We start from the raw sequence: 21,431 nt of genomic DNA, 5'->3' as shown, positions 1-21,431 counted from the left end.
CTGGGTGGCTCAGTCGCTAAGCGGCTGCCTTCGTCTCAGGGCGTGATCCCGGAGTCCTGGGATCGAACCCCACATCAGGCTCCTCCACTGGGAGCCTGCTTCTTCCTCTCCCACTCCCCCTGCTTGTGTTCCCTCTCTCGCTAGATGTCTGTCTCTCTGTCAAATAAATAAATAAAATCTTAAAAAAAAAAATAAGATGGAGATAAATGGAAGACTTATCTGTATGAAAGATCTGTATAACCCGCTAAAGGTTTTATTTTTCACTTTGGTGAATAGTGGAAAGTTTGAAATGTAGTTTTAAACCTGAACTTTGTCTTATTTTTTTTTTTTATTATATACAGTTTGAACTTTGTCTTAAATGTGAAAATGCTCATAATGCAAAAAATAAAATACTTTTTAAATTAATTTTGAAAGATAGACACTTGTTTGATGCAGCGAACTAGAATAAGACTATTTCTTTTTCTAGTGACCTCATCTTGGAAATTTTGATTGGATTCACTAGTACTACACTTACTCATTCATTTAGAAAATTGCCAGTGAGGTATGAGATGGATTCCTTGACCTCCTGAACTCATTTCTGCCTATTGTGTTCTGTCTTTACACTATGCAACTAGAGTCTCTTTCCCACTTTTGTTATTTAATCACTTCTGGTTTCTCCTTGACAAGAGAATATCACTTTATAAGTGAAATGCATGCCTGTTTTCCAACACCAAGCAACACAGGAATGATTCTGTTTGGAATAAGAAGAGAATTAGAATACTTCTTTGAATAGTCATGAAAGAGCTTTCTGGAAAATTTTGCAGAAAATGCCTCAACTGGAACTTACAGTGAAACTTACTAAGTTAAAGAAGAAAAACTGTGTGTGTAGAGCGGCCATACTTAGACTACTTTCTATAAATGTTAAAACATTTTTCTTTATAAAATATGCAAGGTAATTTTACCCTCATATAGCAAATGTCCAGTTCAAGTGGCAACTGTGCTTTGAAAGCTAACTTTACTTTCCTTGAAACATTTTTTTTTCTGTTTTCCGAATATACAAACACACAGTTACCTTTTGGGATTGTTTTGCTTTGACTTTTCCGTATGAAGTCTCTCCCACTGTGGTTCATTTGCTGTTGCTGTTTAATACAATGTATCTGTGCCATGGTGTGCACTACGAAACAAATGCTGAACCCGAAAGGCAAGAGTAATGAATAGCCCAAGAGTAAACCGTGGATTTGAACAAAATTGTTGAATTTTGGAAGAGAAAGTGAGCATCAGGTACAATATACCCGAGTGTGTTTGTAGTTTCAGCTATGATCCAGTCAGCAAATTTAGAATTTCACATTCTCTGCAGATCACTTTTACTCAAGGTGACAACTATTTGTAAAGTGTAATGAATGCAAAGATTTAATTTTTATCTTTCATAGTTTCAAATTTAACATTTATTCTTATAACTCATAAAGACAGCTGTAAGATAATATGAATATGCATAAGATAACTTGCCAGGTTTTTTTCTTAACCATTTATTTTGTGATTTCAAACAGCTCAGTTTCTCCTTTGTTATTTTAATCTTAGAAAAAGTCACATATATAAAACTTACATGGAACAGACTGTTCAATAGAGGTACAACATTTATTTTTTAAATGTATTTTGTTTTATTTTTTCTAAGCTAGCAATTGGGACATGGATAAAACAGAATACCTGACTTTAAGAAACTGCAGTCCATGAAAATAAGAAGTTTTTTTTTATATATATATAACAGTCACCATGAAAAAGCAATTGACACTTTGTTCCATTTTCTGTTTCTAGTAGTCTTTGTGTTTCAGGTGTTAACAGCATGAACTGATAATGAAACATTCTTGGAGCACAATCTATTAGTAGTTACCTCCAAATAAATAAGTACTTTTTCTAGCTAATCTGAATTTTTATTGCACTGTATCTTTGATTTAAAAAAAGGTTTTATTTATTCATTTGAGAGAGAGAGTGAGCAAAAGCTAACGAATGAGGGTGGGGGTGGGGGTGGGGAGGCAGAGAGAGAGGGAGAAGCAGACTTCCTGCTGAGCAGGGAGCCTGACACAGGGCTCCGTCCCAAAACCCTGAGATCATGACCCAAGCCAATGATTTACTCAAAATTAAAATCAGATAATTGACATTTACATTAATTCCGTATGTAACCCCTATACTTTTATATGTGTGTTACTATAATCAGAATGTTTTGTTGTATTTGCTCCTAGGGAGGGAGAAATTCATTAATATATTTTAATTTTACTTACATAAGCAGTAATATATACCTTTAAGTAAATATATATACTGATCACTAATGATTACTTTCCAAATTATTGTTTATTAATAAAATGTTATCAGTTTTCAAGAACAGAAATGTATAATTAGAAGGGAATTTATAGACTTTAAAAATTATTTATTCTATTTATAGTTGACACATAATGTTGTCTTAGTTTCTGGTGTACAACATAGTGATTGAATGTCTCTTTATATTATGCTATGCTCACCACAAGTGTAGCTACCATCTGGAGCCTATTTCAACCACTAATTTTGTTTTTAAAAAGTGACATGCAGAGACCGTAAGCTAACTTTTCCATGCTTCATGGAGAGAAGTAAAGGCAGAATTAGAATCAACTAGATCCCGCTGCCTACTTCTCCCACTCTCCAGTCCTATTAGTAGGTCTTCTCCTATTGCAAAGAAGGGAGAATCACCTGGGCTACATTTGGATAAAAGTTGATTTAAAAAATACTTGTAGAATTTGAGTAAAAAAATAGTAAGTAGTGATTCCTTGTGGTTCCAAGGAATCATAGCAATATGTGGCACAATTGGAAGTGCCACAAAGAAGAGCCATTAACTTAAATAAGCCTGGGGATCTGTGAGTTTAAAGTAATTAAACAAGGAGCCATTAGACTAACATGACTCTAATGCCTTGGTAAACCAAAACCTAAACCAGAGTCAGTGCACTGGAATCAGAGAAAATGAAACTTAGAACAACCAATCATATATAGCCAACTAAGATCTCCCAAATAACGCAACTGCTTAAGCTGTAGCGATTCAAATAATGCCTTTGCTTTGCCTCCACATCTTCTCCATAAAAACCTCTCCTCTAGCTCCTGTTGCTGGAGCTCTTCTAATCACCTTTGGTCTGGTGCTGCCCAATTCAAGTCAATGTGTGTTCAAATAAACTCTTAAATTTTTAAATTTATAGGTGACAAAATCATGGGATTAAGTGATAGCACCTGAGTGAGAACATCTGACTAAAGATGGATCCTGGAAGTATAAGAATAGCAGAGGAATTAATGAAAAAAGAGATGGAAATAAGTTGAAAAAGAACGTATCTTAATACAGCGATGGAGAAAATGATATCAGGAAAAGCAAAGACAAACGATTTCAAGAAATGGGTTGGAGAACAGTATCAAGTTTTGCAGAGAGATTAGTAACAGAAGGAATGAAATAAGGGGAGAAGATTTAACAGGTATCACTAGTGATGCTAGAAAGACCAGTTTCAGTAGAATAAAATTAGAGGATAGGCCCTTCTTGCAGTGGGTCAAGGAGAAAATGGCAGATGAGAAATCTAAGGGTACAGATCATTCATTCAAATGAAAAGACATTGGTGCAGATAGAGGGTGTTGAAGGATCTATCAAGTCAGATCCCATTAAGAAATAAGGCATAAAATATGGAAAAGAGTTAATAAATTGCTGGAGCACAGCATCCAAAGAATTAGTAGAAGATCCTATCTGCATGGGATCAGCCCCGGGCAGAAGAGACTTCTTTCTAGAAGCATGACAGAAGCTAGTATATATTGTCTTGTCTAAACTCCGTAATTATTTACTTTTACTGTTGCAGCTTACTTTATATTTTTTTAATTAAATTGAGGATATTTTCTTACTGATATTTTTTAATTAAATTGAGGATAATGGCATATAGTAAAAAAATATATAAATATCTGTCTTTTGAGGTACAAAGGTTCTGTGATAGATGTATTATTATGAAAAATTTGTGCAAACAAATTAGTAGCTAATATTTTTTTTTAAAACTGAATAACCAAAGACAACATAAAACATGTAATGCAAAACTAATAAAAAAACAAAAAAGATGACAAAACAGTTTAAAGACACCTTGGTTTTTCTGTCACCAATTACCACAAATTTTACGAGAATTCACGTAGGTACAATTTTTTCTTCTAACAGCACACACAAAAACTTTGATTTTCCAAGGATGAATACTTTATAAATGAGAGAACAATGATATAATGGGAGAATTGTTTTGTAATATAGAGACGATAAATTCAGAATTAATGTTTGAGTTACTGGATTTCAGAAAATATACAATTTGGTTTTTAGAAAATCTAAGCTATTTTTTTTTCCATCATGGGGCCGACTAGTTGTGGATATGTTAGAGGAGGTCATCAAGAGGACATATGGAGCGTATATGTGACTGAACCCAGTTAAGGCCTCTATATGAATAGAAGTAGGTGGGTGTGGAGCTCGACTTGTCTTGCAGCCACCCCAGACAAGACTCATATGTAAGTTTGTTTTTGTTTTTGTTTTTAGGTTTTTTTGCTTATTAAACTTACCACCTACCAATCGTTTGCCTCTTTCTTTGGTTTTTACTTGCTCTCCATGTACAGGGGACAGTTTGTGAACCAACAGGGTAATAACCTCGCAAAGCTTTTCTTTATACTTCTAAAAGCAAAGGTGCTGAGGTTTATTAATTAGGCAACAGCTCAAGTAATTTATCAGCGTGAGGGTGGTTAGCCTTGATAAAGTCAGTATCAAACAGACCTGTACCTTAAAGCAGTACTTATCACTGTGTGGCCCCTGGACCATTATGTTGTTAGAAATGCAGATTTTCAGATATACTCCAGATCTATTGAAACAGAAACTCTGGGCTGGGGCCAAGGAATCTTTTTACAAGACCTCTAGGTGATTCTGTGCTTCCTATATTTTGAAAACCATTGTTTTTTAGTTTAATATTATAATAAATATTAGCAGGGCCAACTAATACAAAACAGATATTCAAATTTTACATTAATTTCATTTACATATTAAACAATTTTTATTAACTCTGTTTAAATGATAAAACACATTTTATTTAAATACTGAAGTCCATCAATTGCTATATATTCGAATGGAAAAGCACAAGAAAAGCACTTTAGTAAAACTGCATTTTATTTAGAATTAATTTTATTTTCTTTGATTTTTCTCTCCCCTCTATTCTAGTTGAACTTGTGCTTTTAGCTTAAATTAATTAACTTTTAGGGGCGCCTGGGTGGCTCAGTTGATTAAGCATCTGCCTTCGACTCAGGTTATGATCCCAGGGCCCTGGGATCCAGCTCCACGGTGGGCTCTGTTCAGTGGGGAGTCCCCTCCCCCCCGCCCTCCCACCCCGGTCATGTTCTCGCTCTCTCTCAAATAAATAAATAAAATCTTTTAAAATCTTTTAAATCTTTTTAAATCTTTTTTTAAAAAAATAATTTTTAATAAAAATGCTTAAAGTATCTAGATAGTTTTAATACTCTGTATATATTGACATGTATATTTGAATCAAAAAAAGTTGTAGCTTTAAGGTAAGCACATTGATTTAAAATTTTCCTTTTTTTAAGAACTAATTTCACAAGATTGCAGAATCTATGCAATCAGTAATGTATGCTAATATTTAATTTGATGGAGGATGACAAATCTTCGATTTTTAGATTAGAATTCATATATTAGATAATGGTCTTCATTTACCAAGCACAGTTCTGTAACACTGTGGTCATCCTGAGTATAAAAACAAAAAGAGAAGTTCTAGGTTTCTGTACATGTATCATAGAGCCAGAGAATTAGTAGGAGAAATTTCAGCAGTTTGGACAATGTTGCACAGAGTGACCAGCCAAAGAGGAAATTTGACGCTGGAATCTATTTTCTAGGTTTAAAATTGCTACTGGCTGTAATACACTGGTAAATATTTAACAACCAGCTTGGCAAGAGGGGATAGGATGGGAAAGGTTTTGATATATAAACTTTGCCAAAATCCGTGGTTTAAACGATCCAACCTTGGGCGATTTCAATCTACTGTATGAGGTCAGTGAACCAGATTTGGGAAGAGATGCACACAATTGGCTGCATCTAGCCCACAAGCCGGTCCCAGACCATAACTGGAGACAAGGTTCTACGTGTCCTTGCATGGCTCCGTTATTAAACATTCAATAGCTTTAACCAATATGTACTCTGCCAAATGTTCTCAAATCTGGGTGGTGGTGTATATGGGGAGGTGGTGATTTTTCCCAAATGAAACCATGTCTTTGATGTAATATTAAGAGATAAATTTTTTTAAAAGTCTGCTTTACATTTAGTAGACTACTGAATGCATACTTTATAAAATGAAAAATATCTGTAACTCTCCTTTCTTCTATTCATCATTATGATTTTTTTATGTGATGGGCATTTCTTTTTCCTGGCTGTCATACAATTTGTATTTGTTTCATAGTGCTAAATATAGAAAAATTCTATAGTCTATCGGGCTTGATGAAACTTTAAAAATTGACAAATTTGAATTCATATATTACATAAAATAATTTCAGAAATGTTGATTTTAATATATTCACATGCAATTTTTCAGAAATTTCAGAGTTAAAAAAAATCCTTTCACCTGAATTGTCTTAAGTAAGTAATCTTTGGGATTTAAAAAAAAATTTTATTTATTTGTTTATTTTTTAAAGATATTATTTATTTGAGAGAGAGAGAGCACTCGGATGAGCAGGGAGAGGGGAAGAGGGAGATAGCGAGAAGCAGACTCCCCACTGAGCAGGAAACCCAACATGGGGCATGATGATCCCAGGACCCCATGACCTGAACAGAAGGCAGATGCTTAACCGACTGAGCCACCCAGGTGCCCCAATTTTTAGGATTTTAATTGAATTACTCGTGTAATCACTATTAAGAAGATGTGAGTTAATTTGTTTCGTATTTTCTTTAGCTATTTTGCAAGACTGAAAATGCTTAATATTTAAGTATTGAGTCAAACTAATTTGGAGAGATAGTTGTTGAATAGTGTTACTAAGTGATCAGAATATAAGCGGAAAAAAGACCATGAGTAAGAATATCATTTTTATTTTTTTAAAGATTTTATTTATTTATTTATTTATTTATTTGAAAGGGGGGGGAGAGCCATCATGAGTGGGGGGAGGGGCAGAGGGAGAGGAGAGAGATCCCAAGCAGACTCTCTGCTGAGCACAGAGCCCAACAGGGGCTCATCTCATCACCCTGAGATCATGACCTGAGCCAAAATCAAGAGTTGGTCGTTCAACTGACTGAGCCACCCAGATACCCAAGAATATCATTTTTAAAGCATACAGCAAATAAATGAAAATTTCATTTTCTCAGAACATGTGAAAAAGCGTAGGATATCCATGGTATTTATTTAACTTTGCAAGATAATTTTTAAGTATCCCAGTCAGTGAGATACTTGCAGTTGCCTGTAGGGTTTTATGTTCTGAGAAGATCATGTAGAAATAATGGATACTTTGGGGACAGGTACATTAGGGATAAGGTTTCTCTTCTTTGCAAGAGTTAAGGAAAGAAAATAGAATTGAGAAATACAATATAGACACCGTGAATATTATATATCGAAAGAATTCTAGTTTATATTCTTTAGTCTGTAAGATGGGGGAGCTATTGCATTACACAAAATACTGGCCACCTCTGTTCCTCTGAGCATTTTTCTTTGATTAAAACCATTTGTAGTAAATGATGACCCAAGCCTTTGGTTACATTTTAACGGGGTTATGGTCTAATGAAATAGCGTCTTCAAAGGGGTTTCAATGATCAGAGCTATAAAAAATTAGCTTGCTAGTAATATATTTAAAGTGAGATATCAGTTCTTTCTATAACACCAGGCATACTGGTTATCATCCCATTTTTGGACTAACACTTTAGGCTTTCCATGGCAGAGTTTGTCTATCTGAACAGCATGAAACTACCTTTCCTTAAAAATAAGTACTCTGCTATTGTTTAATTACGCTTCTTCTTAAAACCCAGGTCTGGCAAGTCTCTTAATCCCTGTTAAGAGTAAGAAGGGGAACAGAAATGCATTACAGACTTAACCTTGGATGAATCCAAGTCCAAGCAACAGAAGTAGAATGTCTTAGAATTTTAATCCTACAATATAAATGTTGAGAGAAAGAAAAACATGAACACTGCATAAATTATAACTTAAAGTCTTGCTAAACTAGGTTGCAAATGTGTTCATGAGCAGCCAATAACATTTTACATTTATATAATAGACTTCTTGTTACAGAAAAAATTTCTGTGATGCTCTAGGAACTTCACATTGGCTCATGTTGTTTATATGGGAAAACTGAGACAAGGAAAAGCTCTTTGCAGTATGCGGTTTCTTTTTGCCTGTCTTATCTTGGTATTAGTAGAAAGCCTTGAAGTAAGAAAAGTGTGTATTACCAGCCCTGTTCTGAAGGTAAAAAAACTGAGGTGCAGAAGTGTTATTATTTTCTTAAAGTTACTCAGTTAATGATCAAAAATCACAGTGCTCTATGAATATCAATCCTTTGATCTTTATTCAAAAATATGGGCAAAAATAAGTTCTTGTGTAGGTAACTTAAGGTTCTTGAATAAAGTGTATGAAAGTAACTTGTGGTTATGAAATGTTATAAAAATGTTAGTTCTTGGTCTCTCATAGGCACAATAAATGGTTGATCATCATGTATATCTTTATGTGTAAATTTGTTTTTAAGTGTTATAACGCGGACCTAAATACACAGGAAAAAGAAAGATCAGTGGTAGGCACTTGAATGTAGGGTCATTCTCTTTCCTTGATGTCCAGTCTGAAGTGCCCAGTGATTATGTACTCGGAGTGGTGCATGGTGAAAGATGAGAACATGTATTTGTTTCAAATTCACAAGTTTTTAATTCAAAATTACATTTATCCAACTGTTTGAAAAAGAATAAATGCTTCTCAATTATTAACCGTGACTTAAAACATCATTACCAATTGATGCAAAGAAAGCTACTGAAAATAATTTTAGAAATAGAAATCTTTTTAAAATTTTTTAAAAAGATTTAATTTATTTTTTGACGGAGAGAGAGCGAGCGCAAGAAGTGGAAGAGGCAGGCAGAGGGAGAAGGAGAAGCAAGCTCCCCGCTGAGCAGAGAGCCTGACGCAGGGCTCTATCCCAGGACCCCAAGATGATGACTTTAGCCAAAGAGTCATGACCTGAGCGCAAGGCAAACAGTCAACCGACTGAGCCACCCAGGCACCCCAGAAATAAAAAATCTTAATACTCAAAATATATGTATGATGATTCTAGGAGTATAACTTAATAAGTAAGTAATTCAAACTTACTTGTAGGTTGACTGCTTCTACAAATTATTCATATAACTTTTCCATCAACCTTATATCAAGTCAGCCGTCTAATAATGCCCCTGGATAATAGATCTGTCAATAAAATGTGGCACCTGTTTAGAGATTTGGATTGTTTTATTTTGTGTATGTGTGAGAGAGAGAAAGAATGGTAACTTATGACAATTTTAAAGGCCCAAGATACACAATATAGGATAATGGATATGATCAGAAATTTAGGAAGCAGATCTTGAGTCTTTTTTCCTGTGTCTGCCACATTTTAGCTGTGTTTGCCTCATTGGGCAAGCTGTTTAATCTCTCTGAGTTTCTTCATCTATAAATTGTAGATGACAGGGGCACCTGAGTGGCTCAGCAGTTAAGTGCCTTTGGCCCAGGTTATGATCCCAGGGTTCAGGGATCTAGTCCCACCTTGGGCTCCCTGCTCAGCGGGAAGTCTGCTTCTCCCTCTGCCCCGCCCCCCAGCTCATTCTCTCTCTCTGTCTTGCAAACACATGCACAAAAATAAATAAAATCTTAAAAAAAATTTTTTTTAATGTAGAGGACTATGCCACTGCACAAAATTGGTAGAAAGATGAAGTAATATTTATGGAACACATAGAAGAGTGCCTCGCATAAAATAAGTGTATAATGTAAAATTATGTTTAAAATTAATGCTAAGATGGGCTCAAATATATATGATTTTGCTTCTTGTTGTTTTCTTTTTTTTTTTTTAAAGATTTTATTTATTCATTTGACAGAGAGAAAGCCAGCGAGAGAGGGAACACAAGCAGGGGGAGTGGGAGAGGAAGAAGCAGGCTCACAGCAGAAGAGCCTGATGTGGGGCTCGATCCCAGAACGCCGGGATCACGCCCTGAGCCAAAGGCAGACGCTTAACCACTGAGCCACCCAGGTACCCCTGCTTCTTGTTGTTTTCATTTGAACAGACTAGGGAAATTATAAATTTATCCTAAATCCATAAATTAAATGCTTTAGTCACAAAGCTCTCTGACCCAACCACAACTATTAATTTACTATATATCTGAGAGAACTATAATTTTCATTCTTTCATAAAAATATAAAAGTCAATACTACTAGCCCATTTTTGAGGACTTAAAAGCATTACTTTTTGTTTAAGATTACCTTGCACTTTGTTGAATCAGCAAGAAAATACTTTTAAAACTTCAGATTTAGATATCTGGCATCTAGTTTTAGAAAAACCAGCCTCAAGAGTATGTTTGGCAAATTTCTACTTAAAATCTTGCTTCAACTTACTATTTTATGGTGAATAGAGTTTTAATCATTGGAGGAATTCTGACATCCACTAAATTTTATTATTCTAGTAAACGTCTATATCTTTACTGTTATTTATTTATTTATTTATTTATTTTTTTTTTAATGATTTTTTATTATATTATGTTAGTCACCATACAGTACATCCCCGGTTTCCGATGTTTACTGTTATTTATAATACCACATATGTGTCTATCTTTCGTTCACTAGAAAACATTATCTATTTTTGATACTAAATGCAATTCTTTCATTGATAACAATAGGTAACAATAGATAGAGGTTAAAATCCCAGGCTCTACCACAAGATTGGAGTCAAATCCTGGGACACATTATTTAACCAGTCCCTTACTTCAGTATTTTCTACTGTAAAATGCAGTAATAATACTATCTATCTAATAGATTGTTACAAATATTAAAGGAATCAACATATACCAAGAGCATAGTATAGTGTCTGGTGATAGTAAGTGTTCCTTAACACTAGCCGTTATTTTTATATATATAAATAACACATAAGAAATCACTTGGATATAGATATTTCAAAAGGAAGTATTGGGGGCGCCTGGGTGGCACAGCGGTTAAGCATCTGCCTTCGGCTCAGGGCGTGATCCCGGCGTTATGGGATCGAGCCCCACATCAGGCTGTTCCACTATGAGCCTGCTTCTTCCTCTCCCACTCCCCCTGCTTGTGTTCCCTCTCTCGCTGGCTGTCTCTATCTCTGTCAAATAAATAAAATCTTTAAAAAAAAAAAAAGGAAGTATTGGTCTTAAAGTTAGTCACCAAGAACTGTGGGTATGAATATACCCATGCTGTATTTTCATATCATTACAATTAATTATGTAAATTCCTTAACACATTTTTTTTTAACTCAAAAGTGTTTTTATTTAAAATGGGCTTTCCTCTCTTCCTATGGTATAATCGAGGCAATAGATAACAAATGTACAAGGTTATATCATGGCTCTCTGGAGATAATATAGTTTTTCTCAGAGGCAGAATTGAAATGAGGATATGTCATTTCTGGGATCAGATCATTAAGCACAACCTCTTAAAAGTTGAAAAAATATCAGAAAAAAAATCAGTCACATGCATTATTAATTCCTTAACATGCTAAGACTAAAATCAGACTTCAGAGAGTAAGGAAAGAAAAGATAGGGAAGAAAACCTCTTTCAAAGGGAGGAAGTAAATTAAACAAGTTTTTCCCATAAGCCATTAAATCTACCTTGAAAATAGATAAAGGGGAAACAGCAACAACAAGAAAACAGAGATTTGAAGGGAAGAGCAATTAGCCCAAAGCTACAAAAAGAAAAAGCACTTTTTGTTTGTTTGTTTTCAAAGCAATCAAATCTGGTTCTTGAAATAGCTTTTCCATTTTCTCCTTCTTAGTGAAAACAAACATCACACAAATCCCCATGTGAAGGGAATGCTGAGAGAATAACTTCTCCAAGCAAATTTGCATGTGCCCACAGACCAAAAGTATTTGAATGGGCACTTAATTTATTTTAAATTATGTCAGCTCTTGCTTATTAATTCACGTTATAAGACTTTGTGGTTAAAGAATTCTTTAAATTGCTTTCAGATTAATAAAAATCACTTGGAAAAAGGATACGTATTATCGTGTATATTGTTGGTAGCTCTTTAAATCACGTCAGTGCAAATACTTAGAACTCTGGATTTGATTTCAACTTTCTGTGCTTGATTATGAAATCACTAGCAATGATTTAAAAATGTTTCATGTGTTTAACATACATGAACACATCAGGAATCCATTTCATTATATTTTAATCATATGTAACACGTAAAATGACTGTTTACGTGTGTGTACGTATACATTCTACAATATACAGAAAACATATTTAAAAATTTCCCACCACACACTTCAAATCCAAACCTGAGACCAAAAAAGGTTTACAATATCATGTTAAATTAAAACACATTTATGTTTACAAATATAAGTGGACCTTTTTTTTAAGATTAGAAAAGTAGACACCGATATAGTAAAGTGATTATTTCAGAAGGTTGTTAATTATGGTTGATTTTTAAATTCAGATTTTAATGATCTGATTGTTTAAATTGTCTCATTTTCATGTTTTATATTTTAAATCTGTAGCTGTTTCTTTTACTATATATTTTTGAGTTATTTTCTTAGTAGTTGCCCTGAGATTACAATTTACATCTTAATTTCAGACAATTTAAATCAGATTAATATCCAGTTAATTTCAATGATATATTAAAATTTGTTTCAAATAACTCTATCTCTCCTCTTTCTTTGTACAATGCTTTGCACACAAATTACATCTTTGTGCGTTATAGCCCCATCAATGCAGTTTTTAAAATATTGCTTTATGCAGTTGTATTTTAAATAAGAGAGTAGAGTAAAAGAGTTACAAAGGAAAGCTACATTTTACACCCTCTCTTATGTTTTTCTATATAATTACCTTTACCAGTGCACTTAATTTTTTTGTATGGATTCAAGATAATATCTAGTTTCCTTTTTTTTTTTTTTTTTTTTTTTTTAAGATTTTACCTATCTATTTAAGGGCATGAGTAGTGGAGTTGGTCAGGGAGCAGAGGAAGAGTGAGAAGCAGATTCTCTCATGTGCAGGGAGCCTGATGCCGGGGCTCAATGCAGGGCTCCATTCAGGACTCGATCCCGGGATCTTGGGATCATGACCTGAGCCACCCAGGCCCCCCAAGTTTCCTTTCATTTTAGCCTGAAAAATTCCCTTCCAGGGCATTTCTGCTAGCAACAAATTCTCAGTTTTTATCTTGGAATTCTTAATTTCTCCTTAATTTGTAAGATACGGTTTTTCAGAATGTAGGATTCTTGGACTGTCAGTATGTTTTCTTTCAGCACTTTGAGTACATCATCATACTGCTTTCTACCCTTTATGGTTTCTGAAAAATCAGTTGTCAATATTATTGAAGATCCTTTGTATGTGATGAGTGACTTTTTTTTTTTTTTCTACTTTCGAAGTTCTCTCTTTGTACTTGTCTGGCAAATGTTTGATTATGATATATTTACATGTTTATCTCTTCGAGTGTATCTTATTTGGAGTTTACTAATCTTAGATGTGCAGATTCATGTTTTTCATTAAATTTGCGAAGTTTTCAGCCAGTATTCCTTCAAATAGTCCTTCTCTCTCTTCTCTTCAAGGATCTTCCATTATATGCATGTTGGTAGGCTGAAGCCTACCCACAGGTCTCTGAGGCTCTGTTCATTTTTCTCCATTCTTGTTCTCCAGCTTCTTAAATGGGATAATCACAGTGGATCTGTATTCAAATTGATTTATGCTGCCTGCTCACTTCTGCTGTTATTACTCTAGAGAATTTTTTATTTCAGTTATTGCACTTTCAACGTCAGAATTTCTACTTGATTCTTTTTTTATAATTTCTTTTTATTGATATCTTCTATTGGTAAGACATCTTTCTCATACTTTCCTTCTGTTCTTCATGCAAGATTTCTTTTAGTTCTTTGACCATATTTAAAATGGCTGATTTAATGTCTTTGTTTAGTAAGTACAAAATCTAGGATTTCTTAGGGACATTATCTATTGACTGCTTTTATTCCTGTGCATGGTTCATACTTTCCTGATTCTTCTCTTTGCACATGTCATATATTTCGTTGTTGGAAAAATGGACATTTTAAATAGTACAGTGTTCCAACTCTGGAAATCATATTTTCCTCTCTTCCCTGGGGTTTGTTATTATTGCTATTTATTTGGTTACTTTGCTGAACATAGCCTGGAGAGTATGTATTCTTTGTCATATGTGCTACTGAAGTCTCTCCTTGCTTCAGTTAGTGGTAGCTAATGATTGAAAAGAGATTTCCTTCAATGCTTTGGACCAGTAAATCTCCCAGACATTGCTGAGGAGTGCTATGCTTGTACTGGGGTATTCCTTAAATGCTCTGGCAAGAAGTTGACAAGTCTGCCTTGGTAGTCACTCTTTGCTTGTGCGCACTCTTTAGTGGTCAGAGATTAGGACCTTCGCAGGTCTTTCCTTAGTATGTTCACAAACCAGCACGTGACTGTGACTTTCTAGATTCCCAGGAATATGTTGGCATTTTTAAGCCCCTATGCGCACATCATTTCCCAGTTTTTGCATATATATGATTTATTTATTTATTTATTTATTTATTTATTTATTTGAGAGAGAGAGAGAGAGCAAGCTCAAACAGGGGGAGGGACAGAGGGAAAGGAAGAGAGAGACTCCACAAGCAGACTCCCTTCTGAGCACAGGGTCTGATGTAGGGCTCAATCCCAGGACCCTGAGATCACGACCTGAGCTGAAATCAAGAGCTGGCTGCTTAAGCTACTGAGCCACTCAGGCACCCCATCCTTTAATGTTTTTTGATCAGCCTCTTATTAGCCCTAACTGGTAATGCTACCCAGGCAGCTATGAAGACAAACAATTACTACTAATTGTTTTTGGTAAATGTCCTGAGGATAGAGTGGTTTTCACAGAGCAGGCCCTGAATCAGATCAAATAAAGGCATCCCTTGAGAATGGAGCTTTTAAGTAGCTGCCAGACAGGTCAGATCGAATAGTGACAATTCTCTGGGACTTGGGGGAAGCTACAATCCCATTTTGTCTTATCCAGTAGCTTCCAAATGGCTGGTTTTTCATAACATTTGTAGGTACCATGCTGTTAGTTTTTAAGGCTACTGCAGAGCAGGGGAGATGGGGAATGAGCTAAAGGTAGAAGAGATAGAAGCTTGCTGCTCTTACTGAGATTCAGCCATTTTTCTTGAGTAAACAAACACACTTTAGATTGTCACAGGTCTTTAGTTGATTTCCAAAGTTCTGAAAAGGTTGGTTTCAAAATGTGTTGATTTTGAAATGTTTTCAACTGTTTTCATTGCTTTTATGGAGGAGTGGATTTTTGGAGGTTATTTTTCAACCATTCTAGAATTGGCCCTCTCAGGAACTAAAATTGTAACCTAGATTTCCTGACTCTTAACTATAGAGAACAGTCTGATGGTTACCAGGGATGGTGGTGGGGGCGGGGATGGGTGAAATAGGTGATGGAGATTAAGGAGTGCACTTGTCCTGATGAACACAGGGTCATTTATGGAAGCATTGAATCACCATATTGTACACCTGAAACTAATACAGCACTGTATGTCAACTATACTGGAATTAAAACAAAATAAAATAGATTTCCTGAATTTAAATCCATGCATTGTCTGAAAATACCATTTTCTTCCACTGTATGGTGTTTACTGACCTTCTTAGCTACATATATTTGATTTCCTGTACATGCTTTTATATTTTAGCTAATTTCCTTTTTTCCCTTTATCTTATTTCTCCACCACTCTACTTGTGAAGGTTTTCCTTATAATCTATATAGCAATATCTATAATACTACATAAAATTCACTACACCATTATTTTTACTAAATTGAGCAATTTGGTGAATATCCCAAGAATTGTCTATTCCTTTAGGGTACAGAGGGTTGATATTTTAATTTTACTTAAACCTTTGTTGCCTTAATATCAGTAAGATGATAATTGTCTTACTACCACAATTTTATTATTGAAAAAATTGTTATGTCTAAGATAAAAATGGTTAGACTTTAAAAAATCTTCACAGCATAATGATTGTGTGTGTGTGAGAGAGAGAGAGAGAAAAAGGAAGGGAGGGAGTAATATGGGGGTTATTATTGCATATTTGCAGTATTAGTCATTTTTAACATACGTTTGCTGACATATGAAGTCAAGAATTCTTCTCTATCATAATTAGTGGTATAAAGTTCCAGGGAGACTTTTCATATATTAAAGCTCAAATGTACTGAAAATTACTGCTAGTCACCTGGTCTGCAATTTGTTTCTGAAGTTTGAATATTATGCCAGAAGAATTTTTTCCAGCTGTTCCATATGTACACAAGTTAGTGTTATTAACAGAATATAGGTATATATAAATGGAAAATTTTTAAATTTATCTTACTGCCAAATATGTATCATTATATTATTTAATGACTTTCCCTTCTCCTCCATCTCGATATTCACTTTTCATATATTTATTGACTATTAAAACTTCTACCAAGATGTTTGTAGAAAAATATATTGGAGCTACTGGTTTTCTTTTAAATAATAGGTCAGCATATAAATCAGCAGAAAATTTGAATTTTGAAGTTTATATGTGACTGTTATTTGTTTTTATTATGAGTTTTGAGGTATAGAACGAGATATATTAATGTGTACTTAGGGGATCTCACTGAAAACAATCTTTCTAAATATAACATATTTTAATGTACATAATAACTTAATGATTTAAATAATAACCAATAACTTTTGATCATTAAAAACTATACAAATGGGATAAAATTAATATTCAGTAATCTGTTGCCTGTCTATACACTAAAAATGAAGCAGCAGAAAAATCAATTGAGAAAACATCCTATTTACAATTGCACCAAAAAGAATAAAATATCTAAGAATAAACTTAGCCAAGAAGGTAAAAGACCTGTACTCCGAACTATACTCCAAAACTATACAACACTGATCGAAGAAATTGGAGATGACACAAACACATGGAAAGATACTCCATGCTCATGGATTGGGAGAACCAGCATTGTTAATATGTCTATACCATCCAAAGCAACCTACAGATTTAATGCAACCCCTATCAGAACACCCACAACATTTTTCATAGAACTAGAACTAACACTACTAAATTTACATGAAACACAAAATACTCCAAGTAGCCAAAACGATCTTGTCTTTGAAAAGGAGGACAAAGCTGGAGGTATCATAATCCCAGATTTCCAGATATACAACAAAGTTTTTTACTATAAAGTAAGTCAAAACAGTATGGTGTTGGCACAAAAATAGACACATAGATTAATGAAACAGAATATAGAGCCCAGAAATAAACCCACACTTATATGATCAATTAATCTATGACAAAGGGGGCAAAATATACAATGGGAAAAAGACCAAACGATGTTAAAAAAAAAAAAAAATGGACAGCTACATGCAAAAGAATGAAACTGGATCACTTTCTTACACTATATAAAAAAATAAACTCCCAATGGATTAAAGATGTAAATGTGAGACCTGAAACCATAAAACTCCTAGAAGAAAACATAGGCAGTAATATCTTTGACATAGAAACACTTTTCTAGATACGTCTCCTCAGGCAAAGGAAACCCATGCAAAAATAAACTACTGGGACTCCATCAAAATAAAGAGCTTTTGCATAGTGAAGGAACCCATCAACAAAGCAAGGCAACCTACCAAGTGGGAAATGATATTTGCAAATGATACATCTGATAAGGAGGTAATATCCAAAATATATAAGAAACGTATATGACTGAAGACCCCAAAACAAATAATCTGATTAAAAGTGGGCAGAGTGCCTGAATAGACATTTTTCCAAAGAAGACATATAAATGGCCAACAGACACATGAAAAGATGCTCATGAACATCATGAATCATCAGGGAAATACGAATCAAAACTGCAACGAGATATCACCTCACACACGTCAGAATAGCTAGAATCAAAAAGGCAAGAAATAAGTGTTGGTGAGGATGTGGAGATAACGGATCTTGTACATTGTTGATAGGAAGGCAAATTAGTGCAGCCACTGTGGAAAACAGTAGGGAGATTCCTCAAAAAATTAAAAATAGAATTACCAGAGAAAGACAAATACCATATGATTTCACTCGTATGTGGAATTTAAGAAACAAAGCAAGCAAAGAAAAAAAGAGAAAAAAAGATTCTTAAATACAGGATTCTTTTTTTTTTTTTAAGGTTTTTATTTATTTATTTGACAGAGAGAGACAGCCAGCGAGAGAGGGAACACAAGCAGGGGGAGTGGGAGAGGAAGAAGCAGGCTCCTAGCAGAGGAGCCTGATGTGGGGCTCGATCCCAGAACGCCAGGATCATGCCCTGAGCCGGACGCTTAATGATTGCGCCACCCAGGCGCCTCTTAAATACAGGAATTCTTAAATAAAAGGAATCAAAGATTTCCAATTAAAATTTCTATAAAATTCATACAAGTTCATCATGTTAGGCAAGGACTTTTTTCATACAGTCCAAAATATAATTAAAGTGTAGGTATGAAAAGTCTATTCACCATCACATATATATGATGCATACAGAAACTCTATATAAGGACATTAATTGTAAGTGTAGATTTTCATACATAGCCAGGATGTGCAGAAAATACAGCTACATACCAGGTACATTTGGGGAGATAATGCAGGAGCCAACCCTGTCATAGTGTCTGACATTTTCACATTACTCACTGCCTTAGTCTCAGGGTGAGAAGGGAGAGATTTTAACATATGAAAACTTATTTCAAAATTCTCTTTCAGATTGTACAATTATGCACCAATAGTGAACCCAGCATGTTATGAAGGGAAAGAGGCGGAATAAAATCGGGAGTAAATGTGCTCATTAGAAGGGCAAACAAGGGTAGGATACTGAATTAGAAAACCCTGGTCTAGATAACAGAAGTGGGTGCATGGAACTGAAAAGAACAACTGATAATTTGGGAGCAGTTACCATGTACCGAGTATTATTAAGCCTACAGGAATTATTCTCAGATCGAAGTGGGAGAGCTGATATAATGACTAGCATTCTGTAGGGACTTAGTAATTTAATTAAAAAACTCGTGTTTATATTCACTTGTTATGCACACACATTCAAATGACACATACACATGAAGAACTTATCATTTGGCACCTGCAAGCACAGGTGTCAATCTTGTGAATGGGAATAGGCAAGTTCTATTGCTTTTTGGCAGCTTCGTCTTATCAAGCGGTACCATTTTTTTCTTTTCTTCCTTAGTAAATTTATGCCTCCCCTAGGATTTATATTACCTTGAGAGATTTTCATACCAGTACATTTCTGTGTTTGAAGAACTTGGGCTCATATGTTCTAAGATAGTAATGTCCTTAGCTAGTGCCAGTTAATGGCAATTTGAAAGGTATCTAAAAACTAACTCTTCTTTTTAGGGATTCTGTGGTTTGATTTCATTTTTCCTTTTGGTTATGAAGAAAAAAAAAACAGTTTAGACCCCAGTGACTAAAATGAGACACATTTTATTGCACTCGTCTAAAAAGATACAAATATATGCTTTTAACAACAATCTAAATTTTTCTGGTCAGTAATTATAAATTTATAGGTGTGTTTCTTATCTGGCGTTGCTGCAAAATCTTCCAAATATTCAGATTTTCTGTATTTTGGAACACAGCCTAATAAGGATCATAGGTTGAGGTAGTGGAAACTAGAAAAATTCACGTAGTAAACTAGTATTTATTGAGCACAAGGTGTATGTCAAAGATGTGGCTTCGTTGTGGAATCCTAATACCGACTCTCAAAGGCAGAAGAGGAATATCCGATAGGCTAGGAAGGTGCTTGGAAGTAGGATGGCATGAAAGAGTCTTGGACTAAGATATTTTTTCACTACTTCTCAAATAAATTTAGCTTATTTAAAAAATCAAATATAATATGCATGCACTAAAGAAATAATATATTTGTTGGTGTAAAGCAATGGAGGGAAGGGGAATTTTTTAAGCCTGAAGCCAAATACCTTTATTATAATATTATAATATAGAACTCTTTTTTTTGAGTTTATTTATTTATTTTTTAGAGTAATCTCTACACCCAATGTGGGGCTCCAACTCATGACCCCAAGATCAAGAGTTGCACGCTCTTCCAACTTAGCCACGCAGGCGCCCCACAATACAGCATTTCTGTGACTCATCATCACTTTATTTCCCTTAGAAAATAATACTTCCTGTCTTTATGTTGCCAACCTAGCTTCTAAGCACTACCTTTATTTTAATAAAGAATTATATCACTTTATAGACATCATCTTATCATCCAAAATCTGTACACTAACACTAAAATAACCAAGATAATATGATTTAATAAATGCCTTTAAATATCTTAATGGCCAAAGAAATTCTGCTATCTATTAGAGGTTTCCTGAAAGTCGTGTTTTTTTTTTCTATGCATCTATTAACTTACTAGAAAGAATTCTATAAATAGAGTTACTTTTTTTAAACCAAGGAAAAAAGTACAGTGATATATAAACTTAAGATTGACCTTTGAATAAATGACAAATTTTTACCAATATTTATACATGTAGTTCATTACTCACAATTTCATTACTTTAACACAACTGAAGATTATACTCTAATCTGTCCATTGCTGTAATTCATGTTCAAATGCTGAAGACATCTATATTTAATGGCAAAATCTGCATATATATATATTAGAATTATTAGATAGAAGGAAATAATGGAAATGTTCACACTTAACCATTATGTTATAGGGTGGAGTCTACATCAATAACTGCTTAAACATTTTATTTCCATTCTAGATAAAAAGATGCAATGCCACCCTGAGAAAATTCTGAATACTGTGCCCCAGTGCCTTGCAAGTGTCACATTTTGTTTCTAAAATCCAGTCTGGACTCCGTGTTGACACTGGCAGGCAGCTTTAATGAAAATCATCTCCCAAGCAGCTGCAACTTCCACTTCAGTTTTAGTCACAGCAGCTCTCCTGATTAGCCCCTGCAGGAGCTGCCACCAAGCTGCACCCAAATCTGCTCTCCAGAATCGCAGACATGTGTAACACAAGGCCACGAGTTACCAAAACTCACAAGCGCAACGTGATAAACTTTCTGTTTGGCTTAATCATTTTGTGTGCTCAGAATAGCCATAGATGTTCACATCATCTGCATTGTCTAAGAACTTTCAGCATAAGGCTAGTAATTTGTTATTATGTGATTTTTGCCCACTAATGATAGATGATGTTCAAGAGCATGGAGAGTTAAAAGAACAGCAGAAACCATAGCCACCTAA

At 34.6% G+C, this 21,431-nt stretch overlaps 1 long non-coding RNA gene across 2 annotated transcripts in view; it reads left to right on the top strand.

Moving 5' to 3' along the window:
* Window positions 1–21,431, top strand: part of LOC123793626 (uncharacterized) — a 134,364-nt gene that overhangs the window by 7,316 nt on the left and 105,617 nt on the right. The window contains exon 1 of one of the 2 annotated variants that reach the window (XR_015722997.1): window positions 10,083–10,233. The exons of the other annotated variant lie outside the window; for it this stretch is intronic. This is a non-coding gene — a long non-coding RNA (uncharacterized LOC123793626). Of the gene's footprint in view, window positions 1–10,082; window positions 10,234–21,431 lie in introns of those variants that run through there. 2 annotated transcript variants of the gene reach the window in all.

Source organism: Ursus americanus, chromosome 35, assembly GCF_024610735.1.
Source record: "Ursus americanus isolate L20-20 chromosome 35, mUrsAme1.1.p, whole genome shotgun sequence".
Taxonomy (NCBI): Eukaryota; Metazoa; Chordata; class Mammalia; order Carnivora; family Ursidae; genus Ursus; species Ursus americanus.
The sequence above is the reverse complement of the archived record's forward strand: the minus strand, read 5'-3'. Positions and strand labels throughout refer to the sequence as shown.